General features: G+C 39.2%; 1 long non-coding RNA gene across 2 annotated transcripts in view; it reads right to left on the bottom strand.

The window, feature by feature from the left end:
• Positions 1-1,768: 1,768 nt before the first annotated feature.
• LOC121879700 overlaps positions 1,769-17,045 on the bottom strand; it is a 79,033-nt gene continuing 63,756 nt past the window's right edge. Inside the window, exon 3 of one of the 2 annotated variants that reach the window (XR_006091399.1) lies at positions 1,769-1,929. This is a non-coding gene — a long non-coding RNA (uncharacterized LOC121879700). The remainder of the gene's footprint in view (positions 1,930-17,045) is intronic. The other variant, XR_006091398.1, reaches the window with a different exon arrangement.

The following is a 17,045-nucleotide window of genomic DNA, read 5'->3' as shown; positions in this document are numbered from 1 at the left end:
AACATATTGCGATAAACACAAGATAATGTTATAGTGATGATATAGTGAGGAAAGAATTTTTTTTTCACTATAAAGAAATACGATAACTTGGTTTGGTTGTTGTTGTTGCTTGAGGTGTTTCATCGGGTCAAGGTGCAGGTATACAATGAATATAGACAACACAGGTAAACAATTTTTGTACATAGATAAGAAGGTATACTGTACATAGATAGCACAGGTAAACAATATTTACCGGACTATATGGAGAAGAAAATCCGTTATATCGAGGATCCATAGACAGCATACATAGGCAGCACAGGTATACAATATACATAGACATCACAGGTATACAATATACAAAGACAGCATAGATAATATTAGGTACATTCCCATGGCTAATTCCAAACAAGAACAATGTCATTATTTTTAGGTTTGTGGAAATCGTCAAAATGCATCAATTGTGTCTCTAAGGACTATACCACTGCACAGCGAAGTTATCAAGTGTTCAGCCTCATTTTTTTTATGACGTATGTTTGTTTTCCTTCGTCTGAGTCTAGAGATTGTCTTGACTTTGTTTGATGTCCAGAATTAGATGTATATTACCCCTCAGCTTATTTCACCTCATGATTAATACACTAAGGGAGCTTAACCTAAATTAACCTAACCTAACCTAATCTAAACTAACCTAACGTCGATGATATAATCTAGGGGCAGGGGAGATAATTTTAATGTGATCTAAAGATTGTCACAAGGAAGAGTTTTTAAATAGGTCAAATGTCGTTTATATTGATCAAAAACTTCCAAGATATTAAAAACAAAAATGAAGTTTGTTGTCTAGTGAAGCAGCTCTGAGAGTGAACGATACTTAAAGACTTTACTCGCTGAAATTTCTTAAATTCCAAGATTTAGTGAATGGTGCTTAAGACTCCTAGACAACGAAGCATTAAAAAAAAAAAGCAACAAAATTCTTTATATCGTCTTCTCAAGGGAAATATTTCAACCTTAAGTCATACTTCGAAAATAAATAAAATAATAATAATAATAATAATAATAAAACACCTCAACAGAATACAACATTTTCAGTCAGGTTAGGAGAGGTGGAGTCTGAGCAGATTGGCGTGGCAATTTCCCCCTTCTTTCCTCCTCTCCTTTTACTCCCTCCTCATCTCCCCCTTTTTCCCATCTCCCCCTCTTCTCCTCTCATCCCCTCCGTTCTCCTCCTTCTTCCCCCATACTTCTCTCTTCTGCCCTCTTCCACCCCTTCCCACTCCTCTCCCCCCCTTACCCCCTTCTCTCTCCCCTGAAAACACACACACACAACCAACATGAAAAACTAAATCATTGGTACAGGCACAAACTACAGAATTAACTAGTGTCAGGTTATATCCACAGTTCATATCGAGGAAAAAACAAATAAAAATGAATTGCTTGCAGCTGTTACAATTTATAGTATATTAGTAAAAATGTCATCTCTGGAATTGCTCTCCTAAGTAATTATTATTTGTACAGTACATTGTAAAAAAAAAATTTTAATCCCTCCATAAAAAACTAAGTAATTATCCAAAGCCAAGGTATAAACGACATTTTTTTATAATTAATAAAAAAAAAGGTTTCTAAAGACGACCATGTAAGGAAAATTAATTACAAATCTATTGACATAAATAAAGCTAAAAAACAAACAAACAGGAAAGTGAACAAGTTAGTGAACATAAAAGACTCGTAAAAAAAGAAAAAATAAGTTATACAAGGCCGCAGTTTGCCTTTTGGTCGTAATATGAAGAATAATTATAAAATTTATGAGACTTTATTCAGACAGCAATCAAATTCCAAAATCATGTTTCAATGAGATTAGATAAGCTGCTTGATATAACGGAAAACAAACTATGTACTGTGTATATTACTTTAAAAAACAAACTATTTTATTACCTTTCAACGGTGATGTCCTCAGTACTGGAAAAAAAAGATTCAGTTCAAGATAAAAAGTTAAGTTAGAAACATTTACATACTAAAATCATGATAATTTTCATATTAGATAATTCTCACTTCATTAGACCAGAACAATGTAGAATCAAGTTGTATTTGTCATGAATTACTTTATTACCGACGTTAAAATATCAATAATAACACCGAGTATTTCCTGATACTGTCAATGCTGTGATAAATGAAAAAGCCAATATATGTGTTTTATTATCCTAAGATACTGTAACTGTAGTAGCGAAAGTTATGTACATAAGATTAGTTAATATGTTTAGTGTATCTTAACTAATGTGCCACGTCCAACCAAGGTCTCATTCATCTCAGTCATCGCGACTCCACCACTATAAAAATATTCGTATCAGGACTACTACAGGGTGATTTTTTTCCAAATTGGCCATCGGTCAGAAGTCAATTAACTATACTGTCCAATCAAGCGTCGGTATATTGCTTACATGGCCAGCAAAACAAGTTATTCGAATTGTGACAAGATCGAAACAGTATTCGAATATTTACACGACTCAAATGAACTCTTGTCGAACATATGTCCACGCAGAGAACCGCCTGTCGAATACGTATAGCCTTCTAAAACAACACATCGACAGTCGAACAAACACTAGTGATAAGAGAACGGCACAATGGAGTATTAACTGAACCCGTGAGCTGACCGAACGCGCTTACTCGATCTAAACCAATGTTCGTCGATCCCAGTGTCTCGCCCGTGGGAACCTCAAGCGTGACGAATGACTCATCCCATAGAAACAAGTATTAATTAAACCCTTAGCTAATCAAACGAGCATAACCAAACACTTACCCAATCTAAAATTAGTGTTGGTCGAGGCCTGTATTCGAATCGGTATACGAAATAACGAATTCTAGACACAAATACTCATTCGATCCAAAACACAACTCATTGAATTCTTAGATAACCGAATGAACATCAACTTTAACACTTCCCTAATCCGAAATTAGTACCAATTGAGGCCAGTATTCCAATCACCAGACGAAAAAATGAGGAAGTAATGTCCAATCGCCATATAAGACAATAAGCATTAGACATAAAAAAAATACCTAAACCAATCGAACGAATCACAAATCACTTACCCTAATCTAATATCAGTACCAATCAAGGCTAATAATATTCCAACGATAATACGAGATAATGAAGTTTTTTTGTTTACAGTCAAGTAATCACCCCCTTCTCCTCCTCAAGCACCATTCAATCGAACACCTAAACTCAATCGAATAAATCATAAAAAACGGAACACTTACCCAGTCCGACAGTAGTAGTAGTAGTAGTAGTAGTAGTAGTAGTAGTAGTAGTAGTAGTAGTAGTAGTAGTAGTAGTAGTGGGTTATATCCTACCCAGACACCCACTGGAGGAGTACTAACATCCTGGACATATGTTTATCATCACCTAACACCACAAGCACCGGTCACTCAGGTCTTACTCCTAATGCCCTCCAGCCCACCACCCCTGTCTCGACCACCCTCCCTCCCTCCCTCCTTCCATCCCTCCTTCCTTCCTTCTCTCCCTCCCTCTCCTTCTCTCCCCCCACCTTTCATCCTCTCTCTCTCTCTCTCTCCTGTCCCTCGTATATTATTCTATTGCTCTTATTCTATCCTTCTATCCTCCCTTCTCTCCCTCCACCCGTTCTTCTTCTCTCTTCTATCCCTTGTATATTCTCCAATTCCTCCTTCTTCTATCCTTCTATTCTCCTTGCTCTCTTTTATCTTTCATCTGTGTTTCTTATTCCCTCTTTCATTCTTATTATCTCTACTCTCTTATTCTTCATCTGTCTTTTCCTCCTTTCGTGTATCCTCTCCCAGTTTTATCCTCCGCCTGTCTTTCTCCTATTTTATTATCTCTCTCCTTTCCTCTCTTCTAATCTCCTCTTATTCATTTTCTACTGCTTCTCTCCTTTGTTTTCTCCTCTTCCACGTTATTTCTTTCTTGTCTCTTCTTCTATCCTAATTCATCTCTTCCTGTCCCCCCATTCATCTCTTTCCCTCTCCTCCTTCTCCTCGTCCATTTTCTGTCATCCTCCTATCTCCCATCTACTCCCCCCTCCTTTCTCCTATTCCATCTCCTTCCTTTTCCTTCTTCCTAAATTTCACTCTCTCTCTCTCTCTCTCTCTCTCTCTCTCTCTCTCTCTCTCTCTCTCTCCATCCCCTCTGATATCCCCCACTCCTGTTTCTCCTTCTCTTACCTCGCTTTTCTCCCGACTTCTCCCTCCTCCTTCTCATTCCTCCCCATTCCTCTCCATTTCTTCTCTTCCTCCTCCCTTCTCTCTCTCCCATTCCAAGCTTTCTTCATCGTCTTCCTTCCTTCCTTACACTCCTTCATCATTTCCTACCTCTTTCCCATCCACTTTTCACTTCACCATCCTGTTCTTCTTCTTCCTCCCTCTTCCTACCATTCTTCCTCCCTCATCCTCTTTCTCCCCATCTAGCCATTCACCCTCCTCTTCCTCTACCGCTTCTTCCCTCTTCCTCTCTCTCACTCCCTACTCACCCACGTCTCTCTCTCCACCTTCACCCCCCTCCAACACACTTCCTACCCTCCCTCACTCCCTTCCACACATCCTCCCTCTCCCTCTCTTCCCCCAGCAGCTTGCAACATGACTGATTTTAGCTCTTTTTTCCCCCCACCTCTTGGACTTTACACAGCGTTGTCGCAGGAAGTCAGAGGCATGGAATAATTACCCAGGGTAGTAACTAAGTCGCTGCTAGTGTGATCAAGCCAACAGCTGCGTGCGTGAGATGGGCGTGAGATTATTAAAAGTGGCCGTACAGATAATGCAGGGGGGAAGGGTGAGGGAGGGAGAGAGAGAGGGTGGAAAAGGGGAATGATGGGGAGATGATGGAAAGAGAGGGAGGGAAGAAGGAAGGGGAATGGAAAGAAAGGGAGAGGGTGAGGGAAGATAGGTAAGAGAGAGAAAGAGGGGAGGAAGGGAGGATGAGGAAAGAGAGGGGAAGATAATAGGAGAGGATGGAAAAAAGAGAGGAGGGGGAGGAAAAATAGGGAAGGGTGAGGGGGTATATGGAGGCGGGAGGGGAAGTATGCTTGATTGAGATGGGGGTAGTTGGGGTAAGGGGGTAGGGGAGGGGAGGGAGGGGGGTTAGAAGGAAGAGGGATGGTTTATGTTAGTTGTCTAGGGGAGTATGGTAGTGGTGAAGGTATGGTAGATTAGGTATGGTGATGGTAGTGGATATTGATAGTTTGGGCTATGGAGATGGTAGAGAGTATGGTAGTGGCAGATGGTATTGATGTGGTTTTGGAGGTATGGTAGTGGTGGTAATTGGTTGTATGGTGGTGGGATAATGGTGTTTAAGAAATGAATGTGAGAGAATAGCAATGGAAGTATGGTGTTAAGGGTGAACAAATGGTGAATGCATGATAATACTGGCAAGATATGGTAATGTCAGTACATATTAATCTGGGATATAACGGTAAATAATGGTAATGGGTACTACTATAAATCTACCATGACAGAATGCCATATAACAACTACCATAACTATGTAAAAGCTGATAGAACAACATCTATCAGAGTCCAATTACTTTCAGCATAGTGACGTCATATCAATACTTCCGGTGTTTCAGGTATAATTAGAGATATATCTCATACAGGTGTATCGTCTGACAGTGAGGATGATGTGAAAAGAGTATAACGGTTATACTTTATTAGTTAGAATATACTTCTTATTCATAGGTTTTAATTTATTTAGATTAACACGGCTAAAAGAAACAGTTTATTTGGTTTCTTAAAGACGTGGGAGATGGGTTTTTCGTCTGGCTTACTGGAGAAGAGAAGAGAAGAGAAGAGAAGAGAAGAGAAGAGAGAACTATTGGAACGAATCTCTGAACTGCTGGAACGAGACTCTGAACTGCTGGAACGAGTCTCTGAACTGCTGGAACGAGACTCTGAACTGCTGGAACGAGTCTCTGAACTGCTGGAACTAGTCTCTGAACTGCTGGAACGAGTCTCTGAACTGCTGGAACTAGTCTCTGAGCTCCTGGAACGAGTCTCTGAACTGCAGGAACGAGTCTCTGAACTGCTGACTCTGAACTGCTGGAACGAGTCTCTGAACTGCTGGAACGAGTCTCTGAACTGCTGCTGGAACGAGTCTCTGAACTGCTGGACTAGTCTCTGAACTGCAGGAACGAGGGAACTTCTGGAACGAGACTCTGAACTGCTGGAACGAGTCTCTGAACTGCTGGAACGAGTCTCTGAACTGCTGGAACTAGTCTCTGAGCCCTTAGCGGAAGGTGCTGTAATATCTCATTTGGGTTTTGAGATAGTTTTAAATACGAGTATAAATAAATAAGACCATATGTTGAAAAATAAACACGAACCAAACGAAACCAAACCAAAATAAAACAAAACAAAATCAAAACAAAACCAAACAAAACAAAAACAAACCTAAAGATTCATAAATAAAAGGCAAATAACTCTCTCTCTTTCTCTCTCTCTCTCTCTCTCTCTCTCTCTCTCTCTCTCTTTCTCTCTTTAAGCCACTCATAACATTAACATCAACTCAACACATACCACTTACTCCTACCCTGTAAAACACACACAAAACACACAGACACACACACACAGACACACACTGCTTGAGGGTGTTTTTAACTGTGAGAAAGGAGGAGACGTTTCTTGTTTAGATGTTGTTTTTTTTTGCCAATTAACACAAGACCGGTTTCATTTTCTTACTTTCGGGTTAGTACACAACAGATAGAGGTGGTTAATCCTATGCTGATACCATCTATGTCTTCGGAGGAGCTACCTGAAGGTGACAAATGGTCCTATTTCTTTACAAGGTCTTCGTTGGGTCACTATAATGAATGATAAGAGTGTGGTAGGAATAGTTACTGGATGTTTAGTGCTTTGTTTGGGTGTGTGTGTGTGTGTGTGTTTAGTGTGTGTGTGTGTGTGTGTGTGTGTGTGTGTTCCTTTCATCTACCTACCTCCTCCTTCCTCTCTCACTTACCTTCTTCTTCGTCTCTCATCTCCTCCTCCTCCTCCTCCTCCTCTACTATTTTCCTCTTCCTCCATTCCTTCTCCTCCACCTACCTAATCTCCCTCTCCTCCCATCTACCTCCTCTTCCTCCCACCTATCTTGTCTACTTGTATTATACTCTGTTCTCATTCCCGTTTCTCCCTCTTCCTCTGTTTTATCCATTGTCGTTTATTTCAGAGTTTAATTGGTCTCTTCTTACTTAATTCACCTTCCCCCCTTTCTCTCTCTCTCTATCCTGTTTTGTCCTCTTTATCTCACTTTCTCTTAGTTTTCTTTTTCTCTCCCTTTTCCTCTTTATATTCCTCCATTCTCATTTTTCTCCTCTCTTTATCTCTCTGCTCCATTCTATGCCTCTTCTGCCCCCTCCCCCTCTCTCTCTCTCTTTTCCACTCAACATTCTGTCTTTCTCTGCCTTCCTCCCTCGACCTCTACAGCACAAGGGAGAGCAATTAAGATCCACTTAACTCTTTAGTTCCATCTCCCTCCCTCTCCCACCCTCTCCCTTCCATCCTCTTTCACGCTTCATCTCCCTCTTCTCTCTCCCTGGTGACTTAAAGCACAAGGGAGCATAACTAGAATCTACTAAGCTCCCTGTAGTCTGTCAGCCTTTTTTCACCCTCTTCCTCTCTGCCTTTCTCTCCCTTTCACCCTCTATCGTCTTCTTCTTCTTCTTATCCTTCCTCTCTATGTCCCTCTTCCTGTACTTCTTCTCTGTCCTTTCCTTTCCCTTTTACCTTCCATCTTACTCTTCTTCCTATCCTCCTTCTATCTTCCTTTTCTTCTTCCTACCCTCTTCCTCTACTTCCTCCTATCCTCCCTCTCTATCTTCCTCTTCTTCTTCCTACCCTCTTGCTTCTCTATCTTCCCCCTACCTGCCTTCCTTACCCATCTTCCTCCTCTTCCTACCCTCCATCTCCATCTTCCTCCTCCTCTTCCTACCCTCCATCTCCATCTTCCTCCTCCTCTTCTTACCCTCCATCTCCATCTTCCTCCTCCTCTTCCTACCCTCCCTCTCTATCTTCCCTCTCCCTGGTGCTCTATAACAAGGGTGTACAATAAAGGTGTGCCCGACCAAGGCTCTAAATCAGCTGTTAGTCTTACCTTAATTAAAGACTGGGTCAAATTTGCATATTGAAATGGCATGAGTCGCGACGAAGCCATGCCGGAGTGTCTGACCTGTACCAGTCACTTAATCTACTCTCTGCCAGTCTACCAGTCACTTAATCTACTCTCTGCCGGTCTACCAGTCACTTAATCTACTCTCTGTCAGTTTACCAGTCATATTTCTACTCTCTGTCAGTTTACCAGTCATATTTCTACTCTGTCAGTTTACCAGTCATATTTCTACTCTCTGTCAGTTTACCAGTCATATTTCTACTCTCTGTCAGTCTACCAGTCACAGTTCTACTCTCTGTCAGTCTACCAGTCACAGTTCTACTCTCTGTCAGTCTACCAGTCATATTTCTACTCTCTGTCAGTCTACCAGTCATATTTCTACTCTCTGTCAGTCTACCAGTCATATTTCTACTCTGTCAGTTTAACAGTCATTTCTACTCTGTCAGTCTACCAGTTTTTGCTGATCTCTGTTTACTAGACTGCCCTTTACCGGTCTACCAGCCTCTTAAAAACAGTCTAAAATACTTCACCAGTTCATTCTTTCTCTTTTCTTATCATCTACCAGTCCAGTGTTTCTTATGAACTGTATCAACTACATCTACTGCGTCTACCAGTACACAATTACGTCTACCAGTACATCAATACGTCTACCAAACACTCATACACCCATCAGTCATATAACAAGTTTACCTTTCGTCACTGTATACAACAATTGTCTCTGTGTTTAAGTGATCCAAACAAACCTTTTCACCAATCCTACCCTATACTAATTACAAACATAAACACACATAAAAAAAAACACACAGAAACGAAATTAATAATAAAAACAAAACAAGAGCTCTAATTTAATGCATCATAATAACATCAGCTTATCAAAAGACTATCGAGTTACGAGCCTACAATTTGTTAATTTGTTAGCGAATTATGCCCAAGTATACATGCACAACGACTGGTAGGACGTCAACAACATTCTAATTGGCTAGACAGAGCAGCCTGTTTGGTCTCCCGTTTATGATTGGACGGGGGAGACCACTCACGATACGATGCACAAGTGAAGTTCTAAACGGTGATTGGCTGGGATGGACTCATGTTGTTTACACTGATATCTCTTTACTAGCCAATCAGAGTGCGATGGTATTCTCTCTTCTCTATCTATGGGTCTAGAGATGGCATAGGGTGTTAGGGAGGGGGGGGGGGTCTTACCCTAGCTGGTTTCATTGGAACTACCTGTTTTATTGGTTCAACTGGTTCTGGGTCATGTTATGATTGGTATAGCCTTCAGCAATCAGAATACATGTCTGATTTCCTACAGAGCCAATCAGTAACCATACATACATACATATATACATACATACATACATACATACATGCATTATGTATATCATCAAACGACGACCAGGAATTACTACGACCACGCACGTATATAATGTTCCACCTACACACGCCCCCACACACACCCACACACACGCCCCCCACACACACACCCACACACACACGCCCCCCCCCCACACACACACTTACACACACACGCCCTCAACACACACCTACACACACACGCACCCCCACACACGCCCCACACACACGCCCACACACACCCACACACGTCCCCCCCCACACACGCCCCACACACACCACACACACACGCCCCCACACACGCCCCCACACCCACACACACACGCCCCCCACACACCCACACACACACGCCCCCACACACCCACACACGTCCCCACACACACCCACACACACACGCCCCCCCACACACACCTACACACACACGCTCCCCCCCACACACGCCCCCCCCACACACCCACACACACACGCCCCCACACACACACCTATACACAGAAGAATGAAAACTAGACTTAAAAAAGACAGGTAACTGGATACACTCTCACAGCCATCGCCAGTCAGTACTCAATGGACACTCTCACAGTCATCGCCAGTCTCAATGGACAATCACAGTGGACACTCTCAGTCATCGCCAGTCAGTACTCAATGGACACTCTCACAGTCATCGCCAGTCAGTACTCAATGGACACTCACAGTCATCGCCAGTCAGTACTCAATGGACACTCTCACAGTCATCGCCAGTCAGTACTCAATGGACACTCTCACAGTCATCGCCAGTCAGTACTCAATGGACACTCTCACAGTCATCGCCAGTCAGTACTCAATGGACACTCTCACAGTCATCGCCAGTCAGTACTCAATGGACACTCTCACAGTCATCGCCAGTCAGTACTCAATGGACACTCTCACAGTCATCGCCAGTCAGTACTCAATGGACACTCTCACAGTCATCGCCAGTCAGTACTCAATGGACACTCACAGTCATCGGCAGTCACTCAATGGACACTCACAGTCATCGGCAGTCACTCAATGGACACTCTCAGTCATCAGTCAGTACTCAATGGACACTCACAGTCATCGGCAGTCAGTACTCAATGGACACTCTCACAGTCATCGCCAGTCAGTACTCAATGGACACTCTCACAGTCATCGCCAGTCAGTACTCAATGGACACTCTCACAGTCATCGCCAGTCAGTACTCAATGGACACTCTCACAGTCATCGCCAGTCAGTACTCAATGGACACTCAACTCTTGGCCCGAAAAATATAGTCATTGTATTCGGTGTTAATGGTGTATTGTCCTTATGATAATAGGGAACAGGTGGTGGGCGTGTGGGCGTGTGTGGAGGGGGTGGGGGTTGTGTATGTGTGTGTATGTGTGTCTGTGGGGGGTTGTGTATGTGTGTGTCTGGGTGGGGGTGGGGGGGGTTGTATGTGTAGGTGTGTGTAGGTGTGTATGTATGTGTGTATGTGTGTGTACGTGTATCTATAAACCTCATATCATGCAAAACGAGGCAACAATTTTCTCAAGTATGTCTCATAAATCAACTTGTTTGGTAATCCTGTCAACCACATTCCACTTCAACCCATTTAACTCTCAACCACATAATCCTAATCCTTCGCCCTTACTTCTTCATCTTCTAACATTACTCTTATCCTACATCCTAAAGTTGGCCACATTATCTTTATATCCTTCCATCCTTGCGGCATTGTTGATTTTTTTTCTTCTATATTTACGTCTTAATTCTTCATACTCAAATCCCCAGTGTCACAAAGTTTCCCTAAATTGACCCCAGAGCTCCAAACTTACCCCAATATCCCAAGTTCATCCCAAGCTTATCCCATAATCTTATCCTTCCTTTAATCCCATTCTTCCCTCAGCTTCCCTCTGTCTCACTTCACCTCACCGACCATGGCACAAAAACTCGTTGGAATACAAAAGGTTAAGATGGCAATTATAGAGAGTTTACCTCCATGGAAATTATATATAACTTGATATCTTTTGTTGCTGTTTTTTTTTCTTTTTCGTGTACGTATAATTATTGATCCAATTGTATATACCTCTAATGGTTAAGTGCCAGGAGGTATAATTATTGACTTCTATTATATTACTTGAGGGTATAATTCAGTTAGATGTAAGGGTATGGTGATGATATGTTGTATAATTAGGTAAGTGTATGGTGTGTTGCCTCTGTTGTGGTGATAGTTGACGTAGTTTATGGTCTCGTAAGATTATGATGTGTGGTTCAGTGGTTCAGTGGTTCGGTGGTTCGGTGGTTCGGTGGTTCGGTGGTTCGGTGATTCATATGAGATTGAGTTTTACTTCGTGTTTTTGTTTTGAGTCGAAGATAATTGTGTATTGTGAAGTTTGTAAGTTTATCTGTTTTATTTGTTTTTATATTTAGGGGATTTAGTATTTTCATATATTTTAAAACTTACGATAAAAATATGGTTGATGATAAAATGGTATTAATTGATAACTTAAAATTTACGATAGTTCTATATTTGATAAAAACTAATTGTAAGTATTCTAAAATTCACCGAAAATACATATATTATTGATGATATTCTCTATTTATATATCAAAATTTACAAAAGAACTGCTTATATGATGACGTCAGCTATAAGTATATAAAAAAGTAAAAATAAAACAAGAAAAAATATAGCAATACCATCATTTTGGAATCTAAAATTTACGAAAAAATATACACCAGGTGACCCAACCATTATTTTATAGTTAATTACGAAAATACGATTACCTGAAGCACTCTATACTCGCTATGAAGACACCAACAGCAATATATATATCGTGCTAACTGAGATGTGATTATGCCCTCTGTGTTCTTTTATCTAGACAACTTACGATAAAAACTTCTCGTGTGGTTTTCTGTGCTGGAGATATTATCTAAATGGCTCCTCTAATTTATCACGTTTGACTTTCCGAATTATATGAGAAGGGAGATAAGGTTTTGGAGATGTATTTAGGATTTGTTTATTATCTGATAAACTTCCTTCTATTGTGTGTGTGTGTGTGTGTGTGTGTGTGTGTGTGTCTGTGTGTGTGTGTGTGTGTGTATATATGAGTTTGTGTGCGTATGTATGTGTATATATGTGTATGTATGTGTGTGTAATTAGTCACCTGTGTACATTTATAGATTAAGAGGAAGTCCACAAGGTAATTACCATCTAACACTCTTATTACTGTAGGGTATTCAACCTCATTCACAATCAAAACACTAATTACTTTACAGGAGAGATAATTTACTCATATCATCGTCATTAATGAGTTTAAATTAATGACACAAAGACAAACTCATTATGAACTATTAACACATAACCTTAAAGATTATATTTACTGATTGAGATAAGGAGATAAGACTCTAATGCGTTAACCTATCATTAAATAACATCCTGACAAAATTTACCCTATAATCGCTTCTCTACCTTGAAATTATCTAAACTATAATTCATGATAATCCATTTATACGTAAGGACATTTTAATCTTTCCAGGTAGTACAAACTAACAGTATATGACACCTGAGTGAAGTATTACCTGTAATTATGGGGGTAAAAGGTGCAACTCTAAGTAACATTGTCAGTGATTCTTTTTTTTATCTTATCTTAGGAGTGATATCGTTACTGACGTATTCTGATATCGTTCTTGTCGTGAGATGAAGTCAACACGGATATCGTCTTTGTGTTAAGGTAATGTTTGTACTGATATCGTTGATGTCTTGCTATTATTAGTGATATCGTCCGCGTTAGATGATAGTATCAAGAGGGATATCGTTTTCGACAATAAGATACTGTCAAGGTGATATCAATCTCTCATAAGATATTGTAGGTAATACCATTGGACAGCCGGAAATGATATCGCTAACCTCAACTGCAATAATCAAACCTACACATTACTATCGCTAAATATTTCCAACACTATAGCTAAACCTACTTACCACTATCGCTAACTATTTCCAGCTAAAGATACTCACAAAAAAACACTATCGCTAAACCACACCCACCACTATCGCTACTAATCCCACCAATATCGTTAACAATACCCACCCAAATCGCTAACTATATCCGCTAATATCGCTAAAAAGTACCCACGATAGATTCTTGATTGGATATACCACATACCTGTATACCTGATATAATTAATTTACCTTGAAAAACATATAATACCTTTTTTTTTTTAATCTATCAGCTTAACTTTCAACTATTACAAATATTTCATTGATCTATTCTGTTATAATTGTTAGATCTGTAATGTAACCCGCGTGTATTTAAATCCGTGTGATGTATTGGATGGGGGTCGTATATATTGTATGAATACAGTGTCTATATGGCAGCTATTAATTGTAAGCGTGACAATGGTTTTCAATACACCGCCTGTCTGTGATATCAATTGCGTTATCTGTTGAATATAACACGTGTATGGTATCAATCCTTTTTTTTATGATATCAGATGTAATTCTTTCTTATTACATCTGTTATCTTATTATATAATGTAATACTTATAATATCTATGAAATATAACTCAAATCATTGTTAAATTTACGTTAATATACCCATGAAATATAACATATGTATATGGGTTTAAAACTCTATTCTTATTACCTGTATATGGTTAGGTTAGGTTAGTCTTTTTGGATATGTATTGATTTATATGTAAGTTAAAGAGCTATTATTACTATGTGCAAAATGGCAGGTTAATTTAATTGTTAGATACATTATATAAATTATTTTAGTATCTAAGTTAAGGTATTGTCATTAGCAGGTGTATATAGCCCAGGTTAATTAGTTTCAGGTGTACTAATTACTTATACGTTATATGTGAATCTTCATCTAAGGAACTATATAGAGATGAAAGTCCATTATATCGAGGGTCCGTTAGATGTGAAACCCCCCATCTCACGGATTATATGAAGAGAGAAGGAAAGGAGGAAGGAAGGAAGGAAGGAAAAACAGAAGGGAAGACAGAAGGAAAGCAAGAAAGAAGGAAGGAAGGAAGGAAGGAAGGAAGGAAGGAAGGAAGGAAGGAAGGAAGGAAGGAAGGAAGGAAGGAAGGAAGGAAGGAACGAACGACTAGAATAAGGAGGGAATGAATGAACGAAGGAAGTCAATAGGTTATCAAGATCTTTACAATGAGAAACTACTAAAAAAAAAAAACTTGGTCAAATTTCTCATCAAAAGATTCTAACATCAAAATGACTTCCATAACTCTACAGTATCAATGTTAATCTCACTGGCGTATTTAACTTGGTCTATTGTATAAGTCAATTGTATGATTTATTCTCTGGTAGTGTTCCTATCTCAATGTAAATCATCTTCAACGTAAATACATAATATCTCTATGTAAAATAATGTTAAGTGTTATCTATGATGTAATTTTATCTCTGAGTGTAAATGAAGCTCCTTTAGTAAATGTTTATTTCTCACGATATTATCTCTCTAAAGGTAAATAATGTCAAGTGAGTGTGTTATCTCTCTGTCTCATCTCTCACTGGTATATACTCAACCAATTCTCTCTATGAACTGCTGTCGGTGATAATGTCTCACTGTAAACAACCTGAAGTAAGACTCACTGTTAAACAAAATCATTCACTATTTTTCCTCCTGATTCACCTCTGATAAAACTGACATCAAAAATTAAAACAATCAAGAATAAAAAATACGTCCATTTATAATTCCTATAACTCTCTTCTTCTTCTCGTAAATAAGAGATACATATGTGAGAAATATACATACATATACCTGTTGGTGCTTCATCATCATCATCATCATTATCATCGTTCTCAGGCTCATGATGAGAATGTTTTTTTTATAAGTGAGAAATATTTATAAAGTGTTCTGTTTCTCTTCACAAGTAGGAGATATAACTAACGTGTGTGCCCTTAGTTTGATCATTCACAGTTGGTATAGGTAAGTACACATCTCTTTCGACAATTGAGAGATAAAAGAGATCTCATTCATCATCGTAATCATTACATAATATATCACATTAATAAGAATGCATTGAACTTTGACCCTTAATGGAATCAGTGATGTATATTTAACCTAACCTAACCATTCACAGATATTCTTTCAAACTAAAATGTACCAGTGTGTCACCTTCACCCTTGCCCTTATGCCTGTTCTTGCCCTTGCCCTCGCCCCTGACATTGCCCCCCCCCTCCGCCCCCAACATCATCAGACTCCCCAAGAATACAATGTACATCACGGAAGAACAGTCTTTAAGGGATAGAAAGACATAAACTACTGCCTCTTGATTGGTGGAAATACAAAGGAATTATTAGCTAAACTTCCTCTCGATTGGGCAATTGTCTCGTGAACTTTGACCTCTGGAAGGGGGGAAAAAATCAACAAGAAAACAAATAATTGAAATGTGTCTTGTAAGAGAGTCGTAAGAAGATGGTGAGTTGAAGACAAGATGGTGGCTTCGTTGGGTTAAAAAAATGAAGAGAGAGTGGCTGGTTTTATCGCTTTGTTTTGGAATGAGAAGAAAAGTTTTTTTATTGTTAGAGAAAAGTTGAGAAGGTGTTTTATTGATTGGTTTTTAGAAAGAAGACAGAAATTGGTGGTTTTATTGTTTGGTTTTTAGAAAGAAGACAAAAATTGGTGGTTTTATTGATTGGTTTTTAGAAAGAAGACAGAAATTGGTGGTTTTATTGTTTGGTTTTTTGAAAGAAGACAGAAATTGGTGGTTTTATTGATTGGTTTTTAAAAAGAAGACAGAAATTGGTGGTTTTAATGATTGGTTTTAGAAAGAAGACAGAAATTGGTGGTTTTAATGATTGGTTTTAGAAAGAAGAAAAAATTGGTGGTTTTATTGAATGGTTTTGGAATAGGTAACAATGTCTTCAGTACTTTCTTCATGTAAGTTGTTCTCTGTGTATGTTAACCATGTTATAATAGTCTCGCGAGTTCTTCATGTTCTTCAAGTTCCGGATATTCTAACAATTCATTTATCTATCACATCTCTTACTGGAATAAATTTTGTGAATAAATTTACTCAACAATTCATTTTCGCTTTAGAATACAGTTTGTTTTTCTATGTCTAAGTGTCTTTGTCTCTCTATCTCTCTCTATGTCTCTCTCTCTCTCTCTATGTCTCTATCTCTAACTTTGACAACTTGATTCTCTTCACCGTAAACACTGCCGCCACCCACTGACCAACACCACCACACGTTCATGAGTTAAACAACACAAAGACCAACTCAAACACTATATCTTATGTAGTGTTTCTTGCGTTTTGTATATTATAGCGTCTTATTCCATCAACACTTAACCTAACCTTCCTCCACTTACGTAATCACTCCCCACCTTAAATACCTTCAAAAACCACTAACTACCTCTACTACACTTCCCTGCAATGATAACCACAGACAAAAACCCAAGAAGAGGAATAGAAGGAAAAGAAGATGGAGATGGAAAGATTCATATAGAAAATAGAAAAGACAGAAATACTAAAGTGGGAAGAAGAGAAGAGATAGGAAGAAAAGTAGAAGAGGAAGAGGAAGAGACAAGTACAAAAACAGAAAGAAGTGAGAACCAAATCAAAAAGATAACAAATAGCAAACAGACGTAGGGAAACAAAAGAGA

Source organism: Homarus americanus, unplaced genomic scaffold (genome assembly GCF_018991925.1).
Source record: "Homarus americanus isolate GMGI-L3 unplaced genomic scaffold, GMGI_Hamer_2.0 scaffold60362, whole genome shotgun sequence".
NCBI classification, from domain to species: Eukaryota; Metazoa; Arthropoda; class Malacostraca; order Decapoda; family Nephropidae; genus Homarus; species Homarus americanus.
This window is presented reverse-complemented; position numbering and strand designations above follow the sequence as displayed.